Genomic DNA, 8,992 nt, shown 5'->3' with positions numbered 1-8,992 from the left:
ACAGTTCTGGAAATCATTACCAGGCAATTCTTGATGTAGGTGTACAGGGTAAGGATGGAATCGGTGACATGTAAGAATATGTTGTACACTGGTTTTAGGAATGCCAATCTCGTATTCAATCTGTTGTATGCTCACACGTGGATTCATAGCAACGAAAGCGAGAACAATAACTTTGGCAGCTTTGTCTGTGTGAGTGCTACAACGATTGCATTGTCATGGGTTGCAACTTCCTGTTTCCTGAAGTGTCGCAAAAAAATGAGAAAACATCCATTGGAAAGATGTGTTCTTGTCAGTATATCGCTCTCTGTACAATTCTGCTGCCTGCGTAGCATTTCGCCTACCTTCAACAACAACAACAATAAAAGAAACGTTATGTCAATGCAGTTTGTTGGGAGGACAGCCATTACTGTATGCCTACTCTGCACAACAGTATTTAAAAGGACTAAACTACTGTACTAAATGTACCCGTACATAAAAAACAGTATTGCAATTACTGTTCTGCTAACTTACATTCCCCATAGATGAGTAGCATTTCTACCTTCTCTTTGTTGCTGTACATTCTACTCACACAACTCTTAAACTGATGATGGTTGATGGAATAATGGGTGTGGATTCTACTTTTTTGAATAGGTCTTTAGGAGAGGAAATGAATTACTAAATAAAAAATACAGGGTGCCATTTAAAAAAGTCATACCGTTGTTCATATCTTTGTAAAAAACAAAGCTACAATGTGGGCAATCATGCTGATTGATGTCCCTCTGATGGCTAAAGAACATTTGCTTGAAACATTTTGTAATTTGTATGTGGACAAACAGTTATTTAGAGTGGTCAAGATAAATGGGATACCCTGTATAGTAAGACAGATATTAATATTTACAAACCAGTCTCACTATTTACCTCCTTCACAAAGGTAGCAAAACATTATTTATGGAAGAACTTTAACATACCTCTCTCATAAGAAGATTATTTGAAAGGGTCTCTCCACAGAACATTCAACTTCTCAATTTGCTGGTCACATTATTCTTTTGGTTACAAATTATTTTTTCCCGGGGAAAGAAAACACCATGTCTTTGCTAGCCACTTCTTTGAATTAAATTATGATTTTTCAGATGTATAAAACATTCTGAGGTGCCCCCAAGGCATGATACAACATGTCCCCAAATGTGGGGCTTGTGTTCAAGTGGGTACAGCATAAGCCAAAAAGTCAAAGTATTTTATTTGATTTTATTTCACCAAAATACATAAATTAAACAAAGTTTACTTAATGATTATATACATAAACTATGGTTTTACATTTGTAAAGAATGATAATCAAAGAAACAATTTTTTTCCAACCAGACATAAGTGAATCAATAACAACCTTCTCTCCTGCCCTCCATCTAAACTGCAACTCTTCACTGTCCGTCACCCTCACCATACTATCCCTCTCCCTCCCCGCCACAGCCTTCTCCTTACCCCCACCCAGAGCAGTGCGGTTTCAGCTCTCTGAGAGTGCAGATGTGTGTGCAAGTTGCATTTATGTGAGTATGTGTGTGTGTGCGTGTGTGTATGTGTGTGCGTGCATGTATGTGTGTCTACTGCTGACAAAGGCCTTAATGGCTGAAAGCTTTAATTGTGTGAATCTTTTTGGTGTGCCTATTGTAACTCAGCATCTCCGCTATATGGTGAGTAGCAATTTTCCTTCTCTGGTATTGTTACTCTCCTTTCCATAGATATTCTCACTCCCATTTCCCACTGTGTTCTTGGGTGCACTCTAGGTCTTTTTCCATCCTCCTTTAGTTCTTCCATAATTTTGGGGAGTCTCTGCCCATGCATCCTCTTAACATGCCCGTACCATCTTAATCTCTTTTCTTCAATTTCTTCTCTCATACTCTCCTGTTTAAGGTCCTATCTACATTCCTTACTCTGTACATTCTTGTTTTTCCCTTAACTGCTTTGAGAAATTTCATTTCCCCTGCTTGCAGCCTGCTCCAGTCCCTTTCTGTCATTGTCCATGTTTCTCCTCCGTAGATAACAATAGGGAGGTAATAATTCTTATAGATAAGGAGTTTTGCTTTTTCTGAAACTTCCTGATTCCAAATCAGGTGTTTTATTGTTTGGTAGAAATTGCCTCCATTCTGTAACGTCCTATTACTTTCGTTGGTTATTCTTCCATCACTAGATATTCCACCCTCTAAATAAGTGAAACTGTCTACCATTTTGAGGGGTTCTCCATTCAAAGTAATATTTCCGTTGATCCCTTTGTCTCTTCCAAATACCATTACTTCACTCTTATCTTTACTTATTTTTAATCCATGCCTTTCCATTACTTCCTTCCATGCATCAAGGTAACTGTACCTCTACCTCTTTATCACCATATATCTGCAAAAATCATCATTTTGTATTTTTCTTTTACTATACCTTTAACTGCCCTATTCATTCCCTCCATCACAACATTAAAAAGTGCAGGAGATAAAATACTTCCTTGTTTAAGGTCTTGTCTTATTTCGAAGTATTCATTGTTCCCTAATGATGTTCTAATTCTACATTTGTGTCCTCTGTACATTGTCTTTATTAAATTAATGTATCCATCTTCTATATCTATCTTCTTCATTTCTTCTCAGAGTCTTTCCCTGTTAACTGATTCATATGCCTTTTCTATGTCTATACAAACCGTTATCACCCTTTTGTTATACTCCAAATGTTTTTCCATCAATTGACGGATAGAAAATATCAGGTCGATCGTGTTTCTTCCTTTTGTAAACACATGCTGTTCTTCACTCAGCTTCTTGTCTATCTTTTCACTTATTCGATTTAGCAACAATAGTATTTTTAGCAAATCACAGTTTGGGTTTCAGAAGGGTTCCTCTATAAGAATGCCATTTACACATTCAGTTACCAGATTTCCAAACAATAAATAATAAAATAGCACTGGTTGGTATTTTATGCACCCACTCCAATGCATTTAACTGTGTGAATCATAATATTCACCTACATAAGTTAACATTTCATGAGGTTGATGGTATAGCCAAACAATGGGTAACATCATATCTAACCAAAAGAATGAAGAAGGTTGTACATAGTAATTCAAGCAATATAGCCTGTGACATAGTTCTGACTCGGGAGAAATCATCTATGGGGTTCCCCAAGGTTCAATCTTTAGTTCACAACTGTTCATCTTACATGTAACTAATCTTCCATCTAGTATACAACAAGCAGAATTAGTTCTTTTAGCAGATACAGCATACATACAGAAATAGAAAAAGAGGTAAACAGTGTTCTTAAAAGTATCATTGACTGGTTTTCTGCAAATGGGCTCATCCTGAATTTTAAAAAGATGCAAGATATTCAGTTCTGCATACCTAGAGGTATTACACCAGTGACAAGTGTAACTTCAAAATTCTTAGGAGTCCACATTGATGAGAATTTAAATTGAAAAAAAAAACACATTCTGAAAAGCCTAAAACAACTTAGTTCAGCCACATTTGCACTTGAATCATTGCGAATCTTGGTGAGAGACAAATCAATAAGCTGACAACTGTGACATATTTTCATTCATTAATGTCACATGGAACAATGTTCTGAGGTAACTCTTCCTTAAGAAAGAAAGTCTTCATTGTGCAAAAACATTCTGTGAGAATATGTGATGCTCACACACATTCAGCTTGTAGACATCTCTTTGAGGACTTCTGCTTCACACTATATTTAGTCCCTCATGAAGTTTGTTGTGAATAATCCACTACAGTTAAAGAAGAAAATGAGTTACATAATTCATTATATACATATACTAATGTGCTTTATATGTCCGGGCCAACCTTGCAGATTTTCAGACAAACGCCGACTTAAATAACTACAATATCCAAAATAGCACAGCACTCTGTACTCAGCAAACAAAAAGAACACACACACACAAAAGCATGTGATTCATATTGGTACAAAACTCTACAACAGACTGCTAGCCAACATCAGAAACTTAGAAGATGAAAACAGATTTAAAGTAGAATTTAAAGAATTTCTACTTGAACAACGTTTTTACTCAGTAAAAGACTATTTAGGCCAATAAACAATTCTGATAATGTTTATATTAAGGCAAAACTGAAAACAATGTCTTTCATCCCCTAAAGTTTCTATTAATTTTGTATATCTGATGGAGAACTATTGAGTTTATTGAATTAATGTAGTGAATATAAGGGATTTCTGTTCAGGGAAGATAAAAGTAAAGCCTTAGGGCAAACAGACTATGCAGTTATAATACTGTTAATATACATGTAGAAAAAGTTTGTGTCTTGTATGACCAAGTATTATTATTTGTACAATTTTGTATGTATTATTCTTTGTACTACTTAATGTAAAATTTTATATGTTCCTTTCATATATATTTACATCTACTTTTGGATAACATCCATATAATATTTATTGTCTATAGATGGATAAATAAATAAAAAATACAATACAATAACATTAAGGAAGAATGACATTCATTACTATGTATTAAAGATGTCTTTAGCACAAAAAGCGGTGCACAATGATGCAAAAAACATTTTTTGATCATTTACCCAGTGATATGAAATGTATGACAGACAGCAAAGTAAAACTTGACTGCGGAGAAAATTTCTCCGTAAAAACTTAAGAACTCATATCCCATAGAAGAATTTCTGTTATTGTATTGTGTAAAAGGTGGTGGGTAGGAATTACAAACTCACATCTGTATATCTTTTTTTTCTTTTTGTTAAATAAATTAGAAATGTTCAGAATGTAACCATAGTACAAATTAATTTGTGTTGTGAATGTATAACGACTGTCTTGCAAAATTATCCATGGAACACTTTACTAACTTATTGTGTAATAGTTTGATATGGCATGGACAACCATTAAAGAATCATGTACATATTCTTTGTAGTGCAATATTTTTCAGTGTGAAAGTGTACATAGTTGTAAAACTGGCTGATTCCCTATCATAACAGAAGGTCATAATATGATCCACAGTCCACGCTGAAAACTAACGTATCGCATGGTATACTATTTTCTTTGTATAATTTGCAATTCTAGCTTTACAAAATTCATGCACCACTTGTGAAAGACCTAAAACTAAAATTAGTCACTTAGAAAATAACAGAGCACAGGTACTGTGTAAGTATGGTTTCGTCTTTTGCACAATTTGTAGGAACACAGAGAATATGTAATATTTTAAGTTTTTCCAAAGCTCACTTTATATCATCAAACTAAATTTGTTGTTCATAGAGTTGCTTGATGTGATACTTAAAATTTTTCTTGTGTGTAGATTGCTATCTGTCAGAAGACATTGGTTCAATCTTATGGCCATGTCCTTCGTCAGGGATATACTGGTGATGTTATACTGAGCTTTGCTATTTAAAATCCTGCCATCCTATTCTTGGTGTGCTTATATGTCCACGATGTGACAAAGCGAGTTGGGATAATTTTACTTCCCCTCTTCTTTTGCCATCTGCCTCCTTAAAACTCCTATTTTTCGTTTTGCCTAATTACCATTAACATAAGCGAGTATAATCTGCATTTTCATAAAAGAGAAAAGTTGTCCCTTAGTTTTTAAAGAATATAACATCAGATCTAATTTCATGCTTAGTTTTATGTATGTACTTGGTTTTCTTATTTATTTCAGCCATTCCTAGTTAATACTTTCATTACAAGGTGAAATCAGTAATTGTTTCATAACTTAAATTCTGTAATAAGTATAAACGTTTGGAGGAACAACTAATTGTATTCTTAAAGGATCTCTTTGGCTCTATTTGAAAACATGTTAGCAAAGCCAGCCCTTAATTAATTCCAGAATAATTAACAATTTTGTCAACAGTATTATTTGCCTAACTATATATCTTAATTTCATGATTTAAACAAATAATTTGGCTTAATCCTTGTAGTAGAAGAAACAGTTTAAAAAAAACAATTTTTTGTTGTATTTAGTTAATTTAATGAGTTATGTTTTAATTGTGATTTCTGTAAATTAAACATCAAGCAAAGTGTAGTTTGAGGGCCTATTATTGTAATGATATATAAGGGCCAGATTTTTGGTCCACAGCCACGTTTCAGTCGAAAAATCTGTATTGGTTAGATCAACAACAATGCATCCCTGAAATAAGTGTAGCACAATTAGGCCATGTGTTAAAACAATGACAGTGTCTATCCCATACATACATTATTATTCTACAAGAACTGTGAGCCAGGTGGTTAGGCTTTTACTGCTCATAGATGTTCAACAGAAAACTATTGTAGCAATATGTGGATGTTCGCCTGCAACCTATTAATAAGGCTTATCGAAAGTTAAACAGTAGTGCACTGGCCAAATAACTGTGTAATATTGGGGGGTTGTGAACAGTGAAAGTAAAGAACTGTAAAACACAACCATGTATCTGCTGTCCACATCATTTACAGTAGTCAGTGTCTATATTACAAACCCCATTTAACAGCCAATGCAGTACGTCAACACCAAGGACAATCAACAAAGAGATAAAGCAGCTGAACATCACATTGTACATGCATTACTTGAGCTCATGCACTTCTGCTGCAACTCTTTACCTCCGGAAGGTAGATGAGGAAGTTTGGAACCTTCTAAGTGTGTGAAGATACCTCTGGAATGTAGATAAGGAAGTGTGGAAACTTCTAAGTCTATGAAGAAAACTTGCTGTACTGCTTGTAAATCTCAAAGGCTTTGATACTTTGGAGCAGTTCTGCTAGGGAGGGGTGTATCTTGTGTTACACCTGTTATTGTTCATCTTGGCCTGGTGCTAAATAGACCTTAACCTCTCCAGTTAATGATTCAACATAGAATTTGCTGTACATGCACTTGAAATGACAGTATAACACAAGCTGCATAAGATTATGTGTCTGTTGTTTTGTGCTGGAGGAACTCCAGTCTAGCAGCTATAAAATGGATTTTGTTATAAAAAGGTCAGATAGATGAGTACAGATTCTCTTTGATGGGAGGGTGGATGGGTCTGTTAATGGCCTTTGCTTCTAATAATATAGATGAGGATTTAAAATGAGTACTGCTGCTGCTGGTCAGTGATTTGACTTGCCAGAAAGTGTCAATAATTTCTGGGAGATATTCCATTCAAATGGCAGAAATGATAGAAACGGTGTAGTTGGAAGTCACTGTGAAGTATTCTATGGTGGATTTCAGGAGGTGCAGTGCTAATGCTGTCTGCTGCTGTTTTAGGTCCATTAACTATTTAATGTCTTCCATGAAGTTCACCGGGTGTGACTTGATCAGTATACAGCACGCTTTGTATCTTCAAATATGCAAATGTTTGACCTCACAAGTCTGTCATTGCCATTATTGTAGATGGTGCTCAAAGTTTATTACCTTGTAGTGAATAGTGAATAGTGTTTTATTTGTGTCATAGCATACAATTTCTAATCATATGATTAGTGTACAGGAGACACATTAAAAAAATGGATAACACAACTTAGGCCTAATTGGTACAAAGAATTTTAACATTAATATTGTGGTGTCACCGCCAGACACCACACTTGCTAGGTGGTAGCCTTTAAATCAGCCGTGGTCCGTTAGTATACGTCGGATCCGCGTGTCGCCACTATCAGTGATTGCAGACCAAGCGCCGCCACACAGCAGGTCTAGTCTAGAGAGACTCCCTAGCACTCGCCCCAGTTGTACAGCCAACTTTGCTAGCAATGGTTCACTGCCTACATACGCTCTCATTTGCAGGGACGACAATTTAGCATAGCCTTCAGCTACGTCATTTGCTACTACTTAGGAAGGTGTCATATTCAGTTACTATGTCTTCTGAACAGATAATATTGTGACTCATGTACTGTCAAGAGCGATATTCAGCATTAATGGATTAAAGTTAAGTATCAAACTAATTATGTCCGCTTTCTGAATTCTAATTCCTTGTCATGTTCCAGACCTCACGTCAGTATAGTCCTTCCCTCCGCACGCCAGCCTGTGTGAGCTAAAACGCGTGCATTTTGGCCTCCATTAGTAACACGGTGTTGGTTCTTCTGCCAACACAACAAATATAAACTTTTATTTTTCTTTCCTCCCTTTTGTGAAGGACAGCTACATTTACACACAAGACTATATGTAAATGTATCCTGCTCAAATGTTCAGTTCATCCTTCATGAACTCCTCAACAGTGTAGTAGCAGCGTTTGACAAGTATATCATATAGCATTGTTTTCAGTGTCTCTAGGTTCATACTCGGAACATTGTTTCCTTTTAGCTTGTTATGAATTTTCATTGTCATATACTGAGGAGACTGCGCATATAGGTTTAAGCGATGAGTGGGAAGCATAAAATTGTCTTTGTTTCTCGTGTTATACGTGTGATTGAAACAGTTTTCCTTGAATAAATTTAAATTGCTGTGTAGAAAGATGATAATATCATAGATGTATAAGAAGGGAACTGCTAATAACTGTTGCTTTTCAAAGAGTGGGCGACACGATGTCCTTGGATGGGCAGTACACATGTTCCTTATTATTCTTTTCTGTAACTTTATTATGCGCAATATATTGCTTGAATTGCCCCCAAAAATAATACCATACCTTACAACTGATTGAAACTAGCTGTGGTATGCAATTTTCCTTGTATTCATGTCTGTTGCCCCAGCTAATATTTGCTTAGCAAATGCAAAGTTACATAATTTGTTTAACAGGTAGTCAACATGTTTATTCCAGTTTAAATTTTTATCTAGGTTTAACCCTAAAAACTTCACAGAATCCACTTCTTCTATATCCTGACTTTTATGAGTTATTTTAATTTCTTGGGGCTTTGACTGTTTTGTTCTGAATTGGACCATGTGGGTTTTGGGGATGTTCAGTCTTAATCCATTCAGTTGGAACCATGTTTCTAGTTTGTTCATTCTGTTTGTTATGTAGAGAGGGATGTTTTCTGGCTCCTGGTTTTCAATTAATACAGATGTGTCATCTGCAAATAAAATCAATGGAGCATTTATATTGTTCGGTAAATCAGTAACATAGAACAAAAACAAAATAGGTCCTAGAATTGAGCCTTGAGG

Source organism: Schistocerca nitens, chromosome 5 (genome assembly GCF_023898315.1).
Source record: "Schistocerca nitens isolate TAMUIC-IGC-003100 chromosome 5, iqSchNite1.1, whole genome shotgun sequence".
NCBI lineage: Eukaryota > Metazoa > Arthropoda > Insecta > Orthoptera > Acrididae > Schistocerca > Schistocerca nitens.
This window is presented reverse-complemented; position numbering follows the sequence as displayed.